At 36.5% G+C, this 20,120-nt stretch overlaps 1 long non-coding RNA gene across 4 annotated transcripts in view; it reads right to left on the bottom strand.

The window, feature by feature from the left end:
- LOC123571241 (uncharacterized) overlaps positions 1-20,120 on the bottom strand; it is a 589,891-nt gene that overhangs the window by 327,591 nt on the left and 242,180 nt on the right. For 2 of the 4 annotated variants that reach the window (XR_010584065.1, XR_012429862.1), the window contains exon 3: positions 10,272-10,326. The exons of the other annotated variants lie outside the window; for them this stretch is intronic. This is a non-coding gene — a long non-coding RNA (uncharacterized lncRNA). The remainder of the gene's footprint in view (positions 1-10,271; positions 10,327-20,120) is intronic. 4 annotated transcript variants of the gene reach the window in all.

Raw genomic sequence — 20,120 nt, 5'->3', positions numbered from 1 at the left:
CCTTGGTAAAACTCATTTAAACAGAGAAACAGCCTGAAAAATCAGGCTGCAGGCACAGATAAGGAAACTTGCACATACCCCTGGCCCACTAAGATAAAGGAATAAGGCCCAACATAGAAATACCTTTGTTCTTTGTGCCTAAGACACAGCTACTCTGATAAGGGTACAAGCCCCAACATAGAAATGCCTTTGTCCTTGGCATAACCAGCAGGTTTCCAGGAAATAGCCTCTTCTCCTTTTGTGGGCATGTACATGGTGAGTTCTGGTGGGTTCCAGTGGGCACTTTCCTTTCCTTTTTTGGACTTGTTTGGACTGTGAGCTAAGCCTCTGTGAATCATCACTTCAGCCCCTGATTGGTCCTGGGTTAATGTCCCGGGCCAAGCTTTCACTTCAGTTCCTGACTGGTACCAGGCCAAGGTTCTGGGCCAAGCTGATCAGGCTTTCTTCAAGACCAGTCAGCATGTTCCTTCCCTTCCCAGTCCATAACAACCCTGGACCCAGCCTTACAGTTGTCAATCCATTTGGGCCCCCCCTATGCTGTAGAGAGCTTTCTTCTTTCACTTATTAAAGTTTTGCTCCAACCTCACCCTTTGTGTCCATGCTCCTTAATTTTCTTGGTCCTGAGACAAAGAACTTTGAGTGATACCTCACAATGAGAGACTGCTACATTGTGGTGCACTGGCAAGACTGTAACACTACAGGGTTACTATAACCAAAACAGCATGGTACTGGTACAAAAACAGGTGCATAGTCCAATGGAATAGAATAGAGAGCCCAGAAAGAAAGCCACACACCTATGACCAACAGATCATCAACAGAGATGACAAAAACAAGCAATGGGCAAAAGACTCCCTATTCAATAAATGATGTTGTAATAACTGGGTAGCCATATGCAGAAGACTGAAAGTGGACCCCTCACTTACACCATGGTCTCAAGATAGATTAAATATTTAAATGTAAAACCCAAAACTATAAAAACCCTGAGAAAGACAACCTAGGCAATACCATTCAGCTCATAGGCACAGGCAAAAATTTCATGACAAAGACACCAAAAGTAATTGCAACAAAAGTAAAAATTGACAAATTGGATCTAATTAAGCTTAAGTGCTTCTGCACAGCAAAGGAAACTATCAACAGAGTAAATAGCCTACAGAATAGGAGAAATATTTGCAAACTATGTATCTGACAAAAGTCTAAAATCCAGCATTTATAAGGAATTTAAACAAATAGACAAAAGGAAAAGAAACAATCTCATTAAAAAATGGGCAAATAACATCAACAGACACTTTTAAAAAGAAGACATACATGCAACCAATAAGCATATATATAAAACTTAACATAACTGATCATTAGAGAAATGCAAATCAAAACCACAGTGAGCTACTACTATCTCACACCAGGCAGAATGGCTATTATAAAAAAGTCAAAAAATAACAGATGCTGGTGATGTTGTGGACAAAATGAAACACTTATACACTGTTGTTAAGAATGTAAATTAGTTCAACCATCGTGGATAACAGTATGGCGATTCCTCAAAGAGTTAAAAGCAGAACTACCATTCGACCCAGCAATCCCATTACTGGGTATATACCCAGAGGAATAGAAATCACTCTACCATAAAGACATGTATGCAAATGTTCATTGCAGCACTATTCACAATAGCAAAGACATGGAATCAACCTAAATGCCCATTAATTACAGAGTAGGTAAAGACAATTTGGTACATATACACCATAGAATACTATGGTAGCCATAAAAAATAACAAGACCATGTCTTTTGGGGAACATGGATGGAGCTGGAGGCTATTATCCTTAGAAGACTAATGGAGGAAGAGAAAACAAAATACTTCATGTTCTCACTTATAAGTGGTAGCTAAATGATGAAAACTCATGAATAAAAAGAAGGGAATAACAGATACTGGGTGCTACCTGAGGGTGGAGGGGAAAGGAGGAAGAGGAGTACAAAAGGTAACTTTGGGTACTGGACTTAATATCTGGGTAATGAAAGAATCTATACAATAATCCCCCATGACACGAATTTACCTATGTAACAAACTTTCACATGTATCCCCAAACCCAAAATAAAAGTTTAAAAAGGAAAAAAAAAATCAATAAAGCAATGGTAAAAGTTTTTCAGGTGTAGTGAAAAATACAAACTTACAGATCCACGAACCTCTGCAAAATACAAATAGGAGTAAAAATTAACTAAAAAATAACTACGTCATTGTCAAACTGCTAAAAGAAAAGGTAAAGATAAAATTTGCAAAGCAGCCAGAGGATATTAAAACAGTACATACATGGGAAAATAATATAAAGTGTCTGAATATTATCAGAAACAATGGAATCTAGAAAACAAGCAATGTATATTTTTAAATGCCAAAAGGAAAAAAGTTAAACTAGACAGATGATAGATGATAGCTACATAGATAGAGATACATAGAACTGCATCTCTATCTCTATCTATCTATCTATCTATCTATCTATCTATCTATCTATCTATCTATCTGGTGTGTGTGTGTTGAATTTTTTTTTTTTTTTAATGAAGGCAGAGTTTCACATTCTAGAATTGGGATTTGAGGATCTCTGTGGACCCATTCCCCAGTGAAACAACCGTAATTGTTTATTCTTAAAATGTTTAAAAGTCTGAAAATTGTTCTAAGGTTATACATTAAATGAGAAAATGTTTATTCAAGAAAATTTACTAAATCTTGGTAAGAACAGCTAGAGTCTGTGGTACTTGAGCCACAACTTGCCTGGAACACCTCTTTCAGCTCAGCATAATGGAAGCTCCACTCTGACTAGGTGTGATGAAGAAGAAAGAACTTCCTTTTCCCCAGCTATCTGTGAAGTGCTATGGTGTCTTCCCGCCAGGTCAGGCTATCACTATTTTAATAATCCCCAGATCCATGATGTAAGAACTAATTCAAGGGTTGTGTGAACAAGAGGTCAAGAGCTTCCTTTTTCTACCTAACCCCAACTTGTTGGTCAAACTCTATATCCCAGGTGTGACAAGCCAAGAATATTTGAACACTAATTGCCCTTGCTTTAACTCACTTGTAGGGCAGGCATTCCACACCAAAAACAGCAAGCTGAGAGGACTAATGTGTACTCTTCCTTTCCAGAATTCTGTTTACAAAAGTAGGGGTGCCACTACAAGAGAAGCAGGAAACTGTCCATGCACCAGCTGCAGATTTATAGTTAAGAGATATGTCAAGGGACATATGTCTTATAGCCCACCTTACAGAGGTGAGCCTTATAGAGGTGGGCTATAAGAACACAGATCTCTGAGGTTCTCCCCAAATGAAGTGAGTTTATTTGAAACAGGATGTGGAAAAGTTAAAGCCTAAAAATTATTCTCCAAAACAATGAGTATTTTAATGATAAGTAATTAGGAGGAGGCTTGTAGCTCCAACAGAACAACAGGTTTAATTATAGTTCAAGAAAATTGCCATAGAGAAGCAGGAAAATGGACAACTAGTAAAAATTCTCTGGAGTTAAGAGTAAAACTCAAAATTTGACCACACAAGATATCTCTGCAAAGGGACCAAAATTTCATTAGATAAGGTTGTCAAGCAATGTATGCCCCAGGGCATTATTCAAACCAATAGAGCACATACTAGTTAGAGTTCTCCAGAGAAACAGAACCAATAAAAGGTGTGTGTATAACACACACACACTCACACAAAACAAATACACACACACACACACACACACACACACACACACACAACAAATATACATATGTATTTGTTTTAAGAAATTGACTTAAGCAATTATGGAGTCTGACAAGTCCTAAGAACTACAGGGAGAGTTGACAAGGTGGAGACCAAGGAGAGCTGATGGTGTAGTTCCCATCTATATCTGAAGGCCTGAGAAACACAAGAACTAAAGTCTGGCAGACTTGAGACACAGGAAAAGCCAATATTTCTGTTTGAATCTGAAGGAAAGAAAAAGCTGATATCCCAGTTTGTAGGCAGTCAGGCGCAAAGAATTCTAAGGGGCAAGTCACCCTTTCTGTTCTTTTCAGGCCTCCAATTGATTGAATGAGGCCCACCCATGATGAAAAGAGCAATCTGCTTTACTCAGTCCCCTGATTTACATGTTAACATGGAAAGAAGGTGCTCCAAGAGGGCAGTTGACTAGAGACATCTCGCAGGCGGCTCCTCCAAAAAGAAGAACCAAAACAACAAGTAGATAACCATACTTCAAATGGATCTTCTAAGATAGAACACTGGAATTCAACATAGCATTGATGGAAATGCATAACAATGGAAAGAGAGTGAAGCAAGTCAGTCTGCTCAGCTTGGATTGGATGGGACCCTACAGAGGCTCTCAAGTGCAATTAAAGGGTAAGTGAGATCCCCATTGCTCCACATTCCCACTGAAGACTCCTCCAGTCCTAGCCATGGGAGAGGCCCTCAACCCTCATGGACCTAAAAACTAACGTAGAGAACTCTGAGGAGCAACATCAGAAGCTTCACACTCTATAAGAAATAGACATTACTAATATAATCCAACCAAGTAATTAAATGAACAAGTGAAGAGTACAACAAGACCTGGGCAGGGAATGAATGTCCAGATATGCTGCAATATATTATCTAACATGTGCTATTTTCAAAAATGAATGTTAGAATACATGCAAAGTATCAAAAATGGGTAACCCATATATAAGGAGAAAATAAGCAGCAGAAACCGCCTGTGAGAGGGTCCAGATATTACATTTGGCAGACAACAACTTTAAAGCAGCCATTATAAACACATTCAAACTGAAGGAAATCTTATATAAATAAAGGAAGGTATGATGACAACAAAAAATAGAAATTATCAATAAAAAGAACAAATGCAAATTCATAATTTGTAAAGTAAAATAACTTAAATGAAAATTTACTAGGGACTCAATAGATTTGAACTGGTAAGATAAAATAAATCATTGAACCTGAAAATACATTGGTAGAGATTATGCCATCCAAAGAACAATGAAAAAAAGAAAGACAAACAGAACTTCAATAAAATCACTGACACACACATACATATAACAGGAATTTCAGAAGTGGGAAAAGAAGAAAAAAATAAGCAAATAATTACATTAGAAAAAATAGTGGCTTCACAAATTTGATGAAATACATTAAGCTACACATTCAAGACATATATAATATGCAAATACATTCTCCTATTTTGTGGGTTATCTTTTCACTTTGTTGATGAAGTGAATTAGAGGACGGAATTTTTAATTTGGAAGAGGCATAATTTATCTTTTTTTTTTTATTTCAGCTTTTATTTTTGATACAGGGAGTAAATACGTAGGATTGTTAAATTGGAATATTGGGCCTAGGTAATGAGCATAGTACACAATAGGTAGTTTTTAAACCCATGCCCCCTCCCTCCCTCCACCCTCTAATAGTCCACAATGTCTATTGTTCCTGTGTTTCTGTCTATATGTGCTCAATGTTTACCTCCCACTTCAAAATGAGAACATGAGGTATTTGGTTTCTATTCCTGCATTAATTCACTTAGGATAATGGCTTTCCAGCTCCAACCATGTTGCTACAAAGGACATGATTTTATTCTTTTTATGGTTGCATAGTATTCTGGGGTGTATATGTACCATATTTTCTATATCCAATCAACCACTGATGGACACCTAGGTTGATTCCATGTCTTTTTTATTTATAACGAACATATGAGGGCTTGTGTCTTTTTGGCAGAATGATTTATTTTCCTTTGGTTGAATATGCAGTGATGGTATCATACCTAAAAAAGCATTGCTTACTCAGATCACAAAGATTTACTCTTACATATATGATGCTATCTGTAGGTTCTTCATACATGCCTTTTAACAGGTTATGGAGGTTCTTTCTATTCTTTGTTGAGTATTTTTATTAGAAAGAAGTGTTCATTTTTTCAACTATTATTATTTGTCCATTGAGATTGTGTCTTTTGTCCTGTATTCTATTAATAGGTTATATTACATTAAGAAACATTGACATGTGTATCCATCATTGCGTTCCTATGATAAAGTCCTCCTGGAAGTACTTTATAGGCCCACGTGAATGTGATGTGTAATGCTTGATATATGTTGCTTAATTTGCTGTTCTAGTGTTTTGTGGATGATTTTTTACATCTAAATTTATAAGATATATTGGTCTGCAGGTTTGTTTCCTTGTGATGTCTTTGTGTGGTCTTGGTATTAGGCTAACTGGTCTAATATCATGAATTGAGAAGTGTTTCCACTCACATATTTGGAATATTTTGCAAACAACTGGTATTAATTCTTCATTAAGTGTTTGGTAGAATTTACTAGTGAAGCCATCTAGGCCTTGGCATTTGTTTTTGGAAATTTTTAATTAGTAATTCAATAATTTTTCTTGTTATATGTTTATTCAGACTTTACACTTTTTTTTTTTTTTTTTTTTTTTTTTTTTGAGATGGAGTCCCACTCTGTTGCCCAGGCTGGAGTGCAATGGTGCGATCTCGGCTCACTGCAACCTCCCCGTCCCAGGTTCAAGTGATTCTCCCACCTCAGCCTCACGAGTAGCTGGAACCACAGGTGCGTGCCACCATGCCTGGCTAGTTTTTGTACTTTTAGTAGAGATGGGATTTCACCATGTTGGCCAGGCTGGTCTCAAACTCCCGACCTCAGGTGATCCACCCACCTCAGCCTCCCAAAGTGCTGGGATTAGAGGTGTGAGCTACTGCACCTGGCCTAATTTTCACCCTCTTAATTTAGTTCAGGTGATTTTTGTTTTTCTAGAAATTCATCTATTTCTTCCACGTTATGTAATATGTTCTCATGCATTTATCCTAATATTATCTTCCTTTATTTTTGTATGGTTTATAACAATATCCTCTCTTATTTTCAGTAATTTGAATCTTCTTTCTTCTTTTTTGAATATTGCTACAAAGTTTGTACTATAATCTCAAAAGACACAATTCTAAGTGCCGTAATCCCAAATGTTAAAATCCTGAAAGACCAAAATCCTACAAGACTAAAATTCCTAACATCTAAAATCCAAAAACTCACAGTCACAGGAGAATTACATCATGTTAAGCCAGCTTTTATTGACTATCTTCATGCAATTGCAATTCTGTAATACACCTTTCATATGCCAAATTTTCTTTCTAGTTTTTTTTCTTTTTTAAAATTTTTTCCCACTGTTTTAATTTGCTTGAATTCTTTATTATAATTTGCTATGTTATGCATTTCATCTTTGCATCATTTCCAAGACTGGAGGTACGATTTGTGTAGAGACTTTTAGAGCATTCTAACTTGTTTTAAGCATTTTTTTCAAAGTTGACTCCACAAAAGTGCATTATCATAATGCTGCCATTGTGTGTAACTTCCTCAACAAATAAATAGATGTCTTTCTTGTATACATACATTTGTGAAAAGATAAAATTTCTCACTAACTCAGCTTTTTGGTTGACTACATATGTAGTGGTGAGTCACTGCAGTTTTGATCAATCTCATTAAAAGACTTACGTTATTCATCACAATACTTCAGATGATCACAGGTATAAAGCCAGGTGCAGCACAATTAACAACCATAGTGATATGCATTTACATATTTTCATTTTTGACTTCTTTTTAAACATGATTTGTCTTCTCATAGCTATTATACTCATGTAACCATCATTAATACACTTGAATGCTTATACATGCAAAAATATGCATACTAATATAGCCTATTTTATTGTGTAAAGTGGTCTATAAAGTGTTCTCTTGCGTTTTTATGTTTCTCAAATAAGTCCACTTTAAAAATATAAATAAATATCTGTTAAAGAATTTTTAATTTTTTTTTCAGAATTTTATTTTCAGGATTTTGAATTTCCAGAAATTATGTATTTTTTTTTATTATGATCAGCTCCCTTCCTACAGATCCTGAGGATGTGAAAAAGGTAGTAAGAGAACACTATGAAAACTGTAAAGACATAAGTTTCACAACCTAAGTGAAAGAAATTAATTCTTCAAAAAGTATGTATTACCAAAAAGCACCCAACATTAAATAAATAACTTGAACAGACACAACCATTAAGGAAATTGAATTCTTAATTTAAAATGTCATTAAAAATATTCAGAACAAAATGGTTTTACTGGAGAACACAACAAACATGTAATAAATTTCACAATTTTTGTATAATAATTTCTACAAATGCAAGAGGAAGCAGTACTTCCCAAATCATTTCATAATGCTAATATTACACTTATACCAATATTGCACATTATACATAACAAAATAAAACTATGCATCAATATCCTTCACAAATATCCTTGCAAAAATTTCTAACAAAATATTATCAAATCAAAATCATAAATGTAAAATTAAAAGTATACAACATGACCAAAAGAGTTTTATTCTAGGAATGCAAGACTTATTTAATATTTGAAAATCAATCAATCTAATCTACCCATTAAAAGGTAAAAGATGAAAAATTACAAGATAAGGGTAGGAGCCAAGATCACCATCTAGATGCAGTCTGTAAGAACATCTCCCACAGAAAAACTGACCATCAAGAATACTGGCACTATCTGATCATGTCTTCTGAAATAAGGCATTGAAAGTAAACAGAAAAAAGACACAGATCATGAGCTGACACAGAAAGAAGCTGAGAATCCTGCACAGGGCTGTGGAACACCAGGATTCACTCCTGGCCTCCAGCAGCTCCTAAGAAAGGGGTTAGTTAAATAGGTGAGGAGTGGCCCACTCACACTATAAACCCCTGGAATCTTAGCTACAGGAGATGCCATGATGTGCATGTATATTTGAGCTGACAGGGAAAGCTGTTTGGAGGTGTAGCAAAGACAGTACTCCAGCCTGCATGGAGCCCAGAAAGTTTGGCTTGAGAATGGCTAAAAGGGAGCATGGACAGAGAGGCTCAAATCCTAAGGTTCATCTTGTTCCTCTAGGTGGCTTTGGCTTTGCTTGACTATCTAAATTCAACAGAGCAGGGTGGTCATGCCCATGGAATGGGGCCATTTTGATTTGAGCACTCCCCTATCTATTGACTTCTCCTATGGTTCCTGCATGGTTGCACCCATTTGCAGCACAACCTCAGATGCCCAACCAGGGTACATCTTGATAGTCACTGCCATAGCTCTTTCACTGAGAGACTGAACCTGACCATCAGGGATTCCAGCGATGGTTCCCTGTGGACATGCACCCAACCACCTGCAGCCTCCCCCAACTCCAGCCTCACCCAACCACTTTGCTGGTGTGCACTTGCCAACAGTCCCACCCTACTGTTTTGTTAGTGTGCATACATGCACCTCACTGCTCCACTCTGCTGACACATACACCAAGCAAACAGCTGCCACCGGCACATGCATACATGCGAATGCTGCCACCCCAAATTTGCTGATGCCTGCACACCCCACTGAACTACCATTGCTGTTTATACACTTGCATTTGGGGTAGTGGTGTCCACTACCCTAAACCCATATAAGCACCACCACCACCACCCCACCAGCACATGCATGTATCCTGATATGCCACCATGCCCACTGGGGCATGCATTGGCTGGCACTCCCTATCAGAGTGTTGTGGCCAGCAGAGACAGGATTCATTGGCTCCTCCAGCACAGCAAGTATTGAACCTCGAGGGACCAGAGAACAAATATAGGGGCCTGATACCAGTCATCCAGGGTTATAGCATGCAGCCCTGGAGTGTTAACCTGAGCCTTGGACTGCTGAAATCGTCCAGAAATGAAGCTAGTCAACTGAAGCCACCTAATACCACAGTCAAACCCCAAAGGGTATCATATAATATAAAAACAGTAAAACCCATACAAAGAACAGCAACTTCAAAGATTAAAGGAACATCAGCCCACACAGATGAAAATGAACCAGCACAAGAACTCTGGCAACTCAAAAATCCAGAGTGTCTTCTTACTTCCAAACAAACAACCGCCTAGTTTCCCAGTAATAGTTCTTAACCAGGCTGAAATGTCTGAAACGACAGACAAAATTTACAACATACAAAGGAATGGTGATCATGGAGATTCAGGAGAAAGTCAAAACCCAATCCACAGAATACAAAATATTCAATAACATAATACAAGACCTTAAAGATGAAATATCCATTTTAAGAAAAAAAAATCAAACTTAACTGATTGAGCTAAAAATACTCACTATAATGATTTTATAACACAATCACAAGTATTAACAGCAGAATAGATGAAGCTAAAGAAAGAATATAAGGGCTTGTAGACTGGTTCTCTGAATTAACTCAGTCAGACAAAAGTACAGAAAAAAGAATAAAAGGAATAAAAAATACCTCTGAGAAAAATGGAATTATGGAAAGAGTCCAAATCTATGACTCATTGGCATCCCTGAAAGAAAGGGAGAAAGAACAAATAATGAAAACAAAACAAAACAAAACAATACAATACAATACAATACAATACAATACAATACAATACAATACAAAACAAAAAACTGGGGGATATTGTCCATGAAAATTTCCACAATCTCACTAGAGATACCAATATTAAAATCCAGAAAATACATAAAACCCCTATGAGATACTATACCAGACAACCATCACCAAGACACATTTTTTTGTTTGTTTGTTTTCTTTTCTTTTCTTTTCTTTTGAGATGGAGTTTCACTCTTGTTGCCCAGGCTGGAGTGCAATGGCACAATCTCTGCTCGCTGCAACCTCTGCCTCCCAGGTTCAAGTGATTATCTTGCCTCAGCCTCCATAGTAGCTGGGATTACAGGTATGTACCAACACATGTACTAAAAATTTTTTGTATTTTTAGTAGAAATGGGGTTTTACCATGTTGGTCAGGCTGGTCTTGAACTCCTGACCTCAGGTGATCCACCCGCCTCAACCTCCCAAAGTGCTGTGATTACAAGCATGAGCCACCACCCCCCGCCACCAAGATACATTTTCATCAGATTCTCCAACGTGGACATAAAAGAAAAAAAATTAAAGAAAGCTACCTAGAAGAGGTGGGTTGTTTACAAAGGGAACCCCATCAGGCTAGCAATGGACTTTTCAGCATAAACCTTACGAGCCAGAAGATATTAGGGGCCTATATTCAGCATTCTTAAAGAAGATATATTTCAACGAAGAATTGTGTATCCAGGGAAACTAAGCTTCATAAGTGAATGAGAAATGACATTCTTTTCAGACAACCAAATGCCAAGGGTATTAATTACCACCAGACTTGCTGTACAAGAAGTCACAGGGAAGTGCTAAACATGGAAATTAAAGATCACTACTGGCCACCACAAAAATACACTTAAGGACATAGACTATTGACACTGCAAAGCAAATACACAGTCAAATCTGCATAACAACCAGCTAATAGCACAACAATATGACCAAATCTACACAAATGAATATTAATCTTGAATGTAAATGGGCTAAATGCACAAAGTGGCAAGTTGGATAAAGAAGCAAGATCAAAATATATCCTGTCTTAGACCCAGCTTGCATGCAATGATATTCCTAGGCTCAAAGTAAGGAAATAGAGAAAAAATAACAAACAAAGGGAAAATAAAACAGAGCAGAGGATGCTATTCTAATTTCAGATAAAAAAGACTTTAAAAAAACAATGATTCTAAAATGAGAAGAGCATTAAATAATAATAAAGAGTTCAAATCAACAAGAAGAATTAACTATCCTAAAAATGTATGCATCTGACACTGGAGCACCCAGATTCATAAAACAAATTATTAGTGACCAATGAAGAAACTAAGATTACCATATAATAATAGTGGGAGACTTCAACACCCCATTGACAATTGTAGACAGATAATTGAGACAGAAAATAAACAAGGATATTCAGGATCTGAATGTGACCTAAACCAAATAGACATATAAAATATTTACAGAACACTTCACCCAGCAACAACAGAATATACATTCTTCTCCTCTGCACATGGTACATATTCAAAAATTGACTATATGATCAGCTATAAAACAACTGAACAATGTCAAAATAAACCCCAAAATTATACAAACCACATTCTCAGATGGTAGTGCAATAAAAGTAGAAATTAATACTAATAAGATCGCTCAAAACCATAACATTACATAGAAATTAAACAGCCTGTTCCTGAATGACTTTGGGGTAAACAATGAAATTAAGATTGAAATCAAGACTTTTTTAAAACTAATGATAACAGACACAACATGCGAGAATTTCTAGAACACGACAAATGTAGTGTTAAGAAAAAAGTTTATAGTGCTAATTTTCATATCAAAAAGTTACAATAATTCCAAATTACAAACCTAACATCACAATTAAGGGGCCAGAAAAACAAGAGTAAACCATAACCAAAGCTAGCAAAAGGAAAGAAATAACCAAAATCAGAGCTGAACTGAAGGAAACTGAGATACAAAAAAGCAAACAAAAGATCATCGAAACCAAAATTTGGCTCTTTGAAAGAATAAACAAGTGGTAGCTAGATTAATTTAAAGAGGGAAGATCCAAATAAACACAATAAAGTAAAGATAAATGGTACATTACCAGTGACCCTGCAGAAATACAAAAAAACCCTTAGAGACTATTGTGAACGCCTCTATATCACAAAAAGTAGAAAACCTAGAAGAAATAGATATATTCCTGGAAACATACAATCTACCAAAATTGAACCAGGAAGAAATTAAATCCCTGAAGAGACCAGTGATAAATTGATAAATTCCAAAACTGAATCAGTAATAGAAAGCATACCAATGACAAAAAGCATTGGACCAGATGGATACCCAGCCAAATTCTTCTAGACATATAAAGAAGAACATGTACCAAAACTACTGGAACTATTCCAAAACATTGAGAAAAAGATACTCCTCCACAATTAACTATATTAGGCCAGGAACTTTCTGATAACAAAACCTGGAAGAGGCACACAAAAAAGAAACTTTGAGGGCAATATCCTTAATGAACCTAGATGAAAAAATCTTCAACAAAATAGTAGCAAACCAAATCTGGCAGCACATCGAAAAGCTAATCAAATGCAATCAAGTAGGCTTTATCTGTTTTACTGTTTGTTTATTTATGCAATCAGTGTAAAGTTATCATCAGTTTAAAATACTGGGTTATAATATATTCTTTACAAGACTGATAACCTCAAATAGAAAAAAAAAAATACAACAGATAAACAAAAAGTAAAAGCAAGAAAAAACATAGCACCAGAGAAATCATTTTCACTAAAATGAAGACAGAAAGAAAAGAAGGAAGAGAAGACCACAAGACAATGAGAAAAGAAATAAAATGGCAGGAGTATGTCCTTATTTATCAATAATAACGTTAAATGTAAATAGACTAAATGCTCCAGTCAAAAAACATAGAGTGCTAGAGGGCCCAAACTGATAAAAAGAAGACTAAATAATCTGTTGTCTACAAGGAACCAACCTCACATTAAAAGATACACATAACCTAAAAATAAAGGGGTTGAAAAGGACATTCCATGCTAATGGAAACCAAAAAAGAGCAGAAGTAGCTATACTTATATAAGACAACCAGATTTCAGAACAAAAACTATAAAAGGAGACAAAGAAGGTCATTATACAATGATAAAGGGGTCAACGCAGCAAGAGGATACAACAATTTTAAATATATAAGTGCCCAACCTGGAGCACCCAGATATATGAAGCAAATATTACTAGAGCTAAAGAAAGAGACACCAACAGAACAATATGTGGAGACTTCAACATCCCATTTGTGGAATTGAACAGATCATACATACAGAAAACAAAGAAATATCACATTTAATCTGCACAATAAATAAAATGGGCCTAATAGATATTTACAGAACATTTCATCCAACAGCTGCATAATACACATTCTCCTTCACAGCACATGGATCCTTCTCAAGGATAGGCCAAATGTTTCTCATTCTTAGGAAAGGGAAGTATATACACAGAAAGAGGAGAGACTAGAATATTCCTTGTGCTATTAAATTAGAGTTGGAGGGATCAGCATGTACTAAATTTTTAAACCATATATAGATATATACATAGAGAAATATGTAAATATATATATAGAGATATATATATATATAATTTTACATTTCTTATGAGTACTCATTGAGAGAGCCCCAGAACAATGACACACCATTAGTAATGAGCATACTCAGATCCCAGATCTTTTTTCTTTTTTTTTTATACTTTAAGTTCTAGGGAACATGTGCACAACATGCAGGTTTGTTACATATGTATACATGTGCCATGTTGGTGTGCTGCACCCATTAACTCATCATTTACATTAGGTATATCTCCTAATGCTATCCCTCTCCCCTTCCCCGACCCCACAACAGGACCCAGTGTGTGATGCTCCCCTTCCTGTGTCCAAGTGTTCTCATTGTTCAATTCCCACCTATGAGTGAGAACATGCAGTGTTTGGTTTTCTGTTCTTGCTATAGTTTGCTGAGAATGATCGTTTCCAGCTGTGTCCATGTCCCTACAAAGGACACAAACTCATCCTTTTTTATGGCTGCATAGTATTCCATGGTGTATATGTGCCACATTTTCTTAATCCAGTCTGTCATTGATGGACATTTGGGTTAGTTCCAAGTCTTTGCTATTGAGAATAGTGCCGCACTAAATATATGTGTGCATGAGTCTTTATAGCAGCATGATTTATAATCCTTTGGGTATATACCCAGTAATGGGATGGTTGGGTCAAATGGTATTTCTAGTTCTAGATCCTTGAGGAATCGCCACACTGTCTTCCACAATGGTTGAACTAGTTTACAGTCCCATCAACAGTGTAAAAGTGTTCCTATTTCTCCACATCCTCTCCAGCACCTGTTGTTTCCTGACTTTTTAATGATCGCCATTCTAACTGGTGTGAGATGGTATCTCATTGTGGTTTTGATTTGCATTTCTCTGATGGCTAGTGATGATAAGCATTTTTTCATGTGTCTGTTGGCCACATAAATGTCTTCTTTTGAGAAGTGTCTGTTCATATCCCTTGCCCACTTTTTGATGGGGTTGTTTGTTTTTTTCTTGTAAATTTGTTTGAGTTCTTTGTATCTTGATTTTTAAATTCCATGCTCCAAAACCTATCAGGGCTACTTACAGAAAAGGCTGTTTCTGTCTAAGAAAGGAAATGTAGAATTACATTCTACAAAATACAAACAAATACATAAACCAAAGAAATTATACTTCTCAAAAGTCAGGGTCAAGAAACACAAAGAAATGTTGAGAAAATAATCCAGATTAAACCAGAGTAAAAACGCATGGCACTGAATGCAATATGTGATCCCAAATTGAGTTTGGACTGAGAAAAATAAATAGCTAAAAGACAATATTGGAGAACTTGACAAAATTTGAATATGGGTGCTGAGTTAGATAATATTAGAAGAGTGCTAATAAATGAGCACTTCAAAATAGAAGCCCCCCCACACACACAAAAAAAATTAGAGACAGAGTCTTGCTGTGTCACATAGCCTGGGGTGTATTTGTGCTATCATAGCTCACGGTAGCCTCAAACTCTTGGACTCAGGTGATGTTCCTGTTTCTGCCTCCCAAAGTGCTGGGATTACAGGCCTGAGCCACTTCATCCAGACAGAAGCACTAAATGTTAGTGTTTGTCAGTTTTCATCGTTTAATATTTCCACCACAACTGATATCAAGCAACTAATATTTTAAGAAACAGCTTAAAAGATTTCTCAATATGTAATAATCATCCAGCTCTATCACACCATTAAAATAATATTTTATTAATTTTTAAATTTATTAATTTTCATAACTATACTGTGGTTATGTAAGAGATATTTTTATTTCCTCAGAAAAATCAATTATTTATGAGTAAAGGGTAAAATATTTCAAAATTACTTAAAAATAGTTTCAGAAAAAATAAGGTGCCTCTGCATTTATATAGAGATATTAAGGCAAATGGGAAAAATGTAAATGACTTGTGAATCTGGATATAGAATATCTTGGGAATCCTTGTAAATGTGTTTGTCTTCAAAGTTACAGATAGATATACATATATACATGCATATACACATATAATTGTATACTATATAAGTTGTATATTATATATAAATGTTATATAAATTGTACATTATATAATAATTGATATTTAAATATATGTTAAATCAGGTAATACAATATAAATTGGCTATAGATGGGATGCTAACTTAGAAAATATAGATATGGAGGAACTCTCTGAGGTAGCAACATTTCAGACAGGCTGTGAAAGATAAGGTCAGACATACTTAAATCTAGCACAAGATTTTAGGCCAACAGAGCAACTGATAAAAATGCATTCAAAATGAACAAACTGGAGATGACTAGAGAAAGTAGGTGTTTATGGGCTGGAAGCGAATCACTCTATCCTAGACATACTAGCTCAGGTAAAAATTAATGCAGGAGATATATATATATATAAAAATATATTTTCATGCATTAGAAATTAATTTTATGAATAGATCATTAGGACAGTGACAACAGGAATTGAAGACACATCATCGGTACACGTTAAACAAATATTTATACCTTTCATCACCAATCTTAGTACCATAATGAAAAAATACACTAAATAAACACTAATTGGTCTGTAGCTTGGTATTTCTGATTTCAGTTTAAAGGAGGTTACCTGTCCCGTGAGAGTGTTACATCTTTCTGAATAACCACATAAATATCTATAACTGTTATGCAGTCATAAAAATTAAAAATGAACAATAAATAATAAAATAATATAGACCATGTAGTTCACATTTATGTTAGGCTAATACATTTTATTGAGCATTTCTTAATCCTGTTTAGGAAAAGCAATTGATGGCTTTTGAGGTAAACATGAAATGACATGAGTAGACTTTATGGCATTACTGCAACATCTGATACTAGTTTATAGCTGAGAAAAGACATTGGATCAGAATAATGATGGTGTATATGCCATCATGGGAAATGTGCTCTTTCTTTATAGTGAAAGGGAAAGAGATTAGACTTTGAAGCATCATATTTGGAACACATAAATTTGTGTTTGAACTTGTGCTACATTTTACTTGGGTAGCTATGTAGTTATATACGGAAACTTTTATGTTGTTTCAGTTTATTAAACTATAAACTGTGTTTTAAATACGCTACCTTACAGGGTTACTATGAAAATTAATAGTAATGCGTTACTTTTAATTGCATGCAACACATCTGGCCCAGTGTCCAACTAATTATTATATTAGTTGCTTCACATTTTTTTTTATTGATTTTTATTAATATTTTTTGAGACGGTTTGCCTCTGTTGCTCAGGCTGGAGTGCAGTGTTGCCATCACAGCTCCTGGTAGCCTCAATCTCCAGGGCTCAAGTGGTCCTCTCACCTGTGGTGCCTGTGGTTGGGACTACAGGCACACATCACCATGCCTGGCCAATTTTTGTATTTTTTGTCTTGACAGGGTTTTGCCATTTTCCCCAGGTTGTTGCTATTTATTTTTACTAGAAATTCACTTGTCTATAAAACTAGAAGCTATGACTGAATAATTTATTAGCTTTATAAAGGTTATAATAACAAGGTCCCTATTAGTCATGAAAGAAGCATGGGAAAAATCTATAAAAAGACTGGACATCATTGGCCAGGTGCCATGGTTCATGTCTGTAATTGTAGCACTTTGGGAGGCTGAGGCGGGTGGATCACGAGGTCAGGAGTTCGAGACCAGCCTGGCCAACATGGTAAAATGTTGCGGGAAGTCAGGGACCCCGAATGGAGGGACCAGCTGAAGCCGTGGCAGAAGAACATAAATTGTGAAGATTTCATGGACATTTATTAGTTCCCCAAATTAATACTTTTTTTTTTTTTTTTTTTTTTTTTTTTTTTTGAGACAGAGTCTCGCTCTGTCACCCAGGCTGGAGTGTAGTGGCCGGATCTCAGCTCACTGCAAGCTCCGCCTCCCGGGTTTACACCATTCTCCTGCCTCAGCCTCCTGAGTAGCTGGGACTACAGGTACCCGCCACCTTGCCTGGCTAGTTTTTTTTTGTATTTTTTAGTAGAGACGGGGTTTCACCGTGTTAGCCAGGATGGTCTCGATCTCCTGACCTCGTGATCCGCCCGTCTCGGCCTCCCAAAGTGTTGTGATTACAGTCTTCAGCCACCGCGCCCGGCCCCAAATTAATACTTTTATAATTTATTATGCCTGTCTTTACTACAATCTCGGAACATAAATTGTGAAGATTTCATGGACACTTATCACTTCCCCAATCAATACCCTTGTGATTTCCTATGCCTGTCTTTGCTTTAATCTCTTAATCCCATCATCTTTGTAAGCTGAGGAGGATGTATGTCGCCTCAGGACCCTGTGATGATTGCGTTAACTGCACAAATTGTTTGTAGAGCATGAGTGTTTGAACAATATGAAATCTGGGCACCCTGAAAAAAGAACAGGATAACAGCAATGTTCAGGGAAGAAGGGAGATAAGACTTTGGACTCTGACTGCCAGTGAGCCAGATGGAACAGAGCCATATTTCTCTTCTTTCAAAAGCAAATAGGAGAAATATCGCTGAATTCTTTTTCTCAGCAAGGAACATCCCTGAGAAAGAGAATGTGCCCTGAGGGTAGGCCTATAAACGGCCCCCTGGGGGCGGCCGTCTTTTACGGTGGAAGCCAAAGGGATGAAATAAGCCCCGGTCTCCTGTAGCGTTCCCAGGATTATTAGGATAAGGAAATTCCCACCTAATAAATTTCGGTCAGACAGGTTGTCTGCTCTCAAACCCTGTCTCCTGATAAGATGTTATCAATGACAATGCGTGTCCGAAACTTCATTAGCAATTTTAATTTCGCCCCATCCTGTGGTTCTGTGATCTTGCCCTGCCTCCATTTGCTTTATGATATTTTGTTACCTTGTGAAGCATGTGATCTCTGTGACCCACACCCTGTTTGCACACTCCCTCCCCTTTTGAAAATGGCTAATAAAAACTTGCTGGTTTTACGGCTCAGGGAATATCATGGAACCTGCCAACATGTGATGTCTCCCCCGGACACCCAGCTTTAAAATTTCTCTGTTTTGTACTTTTTCTCTTTATTTCTCAAACCACCCGAGACGCTTAGGGAAATAGAAAAGAACTCACGTTAAATATCGGGGCTGGGGTTTCCCCCAGTAGTAAAACTCCACCTCCATTAAAAATTAGCCGGGCGTGGTGGCGTGCACCTGTAGTCCCAGCTACTCAGGAGGCTGAGGCAGGAGAATTGCTTGAACCCGGGAGGTGGAGGCTGCAGTGAGCCAAGAGCATGCCACTGCACTCCAGCCTGGGTGATACAGTGAGATTTTATCTCAGAAAAAAAAAAAAAAAAAAAAAAAAAAGATTGGTTATTGCTCACTGCCTGGGACAGCAGAAGTGGGTATCCACATTTTCCCTATGGTACCTTAAGACATGAATACCCTATTGGAGTGTGGTGGGGAGAAACTAACCCTTAGTCTATGAGCACATCCACTTGCCATCTGTAACAAACGTCACAATACTTTTGCACATGTAAATTCATGGACCAAGGCCATAAAAAGTAAGTTTTCTTTTTCATTCCATTAACAGAACACTAGCTAATAAAGTTACCGATTTTTAATTCATAAATATAATTATAGATTTCTTAGTTTATTGAAATCCTATAGAAATGAAGTAAACATATTTTTCCATTGAGGAAATGAGGCTTAGTGAGTTGAAACATTAGGTAAGATTTTACATTTACTTACTGCTGAGTTAAAACTTTACTCCAAAACTTCTGATTTCTACTCGTGTGTGCTTTTTAATGGCTTTAGAGTTGAGTTTTTCCTCATTTAAGTCATTAACACTTTTGGAATATTTTTTGTATATAGGGGAAGGTAAAGTTCCTCTCTTTCCTAAAATGTACAATTAATTTGACCACCATCGTTTGAAGTGTCCATCATTTTTTCCCAATAATTTCCATATGACTTCCAGAATATTCTGAGTTCCCACATCACTGTGGATCTGACTCCAGGCTTTTTATTGCGTTCTATTGACCCAGTGTTTCAATCCCTATGCCAGTGACACACTGTTGTAATTTCTATAGCTTTATAATAATTCTTATTAACAGCAGGATAGCCTCATTTCTTATTATTCCACAAATTGACCACAGCTACTATTAGACATTTAGATTAGCCTTATGAAATTTAGAATTCATTTATGGAATTCCACAAATCTAAAATTGTGCAATTTTCAA

The sequence above is a fragment of the Macaca fascicularis genome, chromosome X, assembly GCF_037993035.2.
Source record: "Macaca fascicularis isolate 582-1 chromosome X, T2T-MFA8v1.1".
NCBI classification, from domain to species: domain Eukaryota; kingdom Metazoa; phylum Chordata; class Mammalia; order Primates; family Cercopithecidae; genus Macaca; species Macaca fascicularis.
Note: the sequence above shows the minus strand (reverse complement) of the source record. Positions and strands in the feature narration are given on the sequence as shown.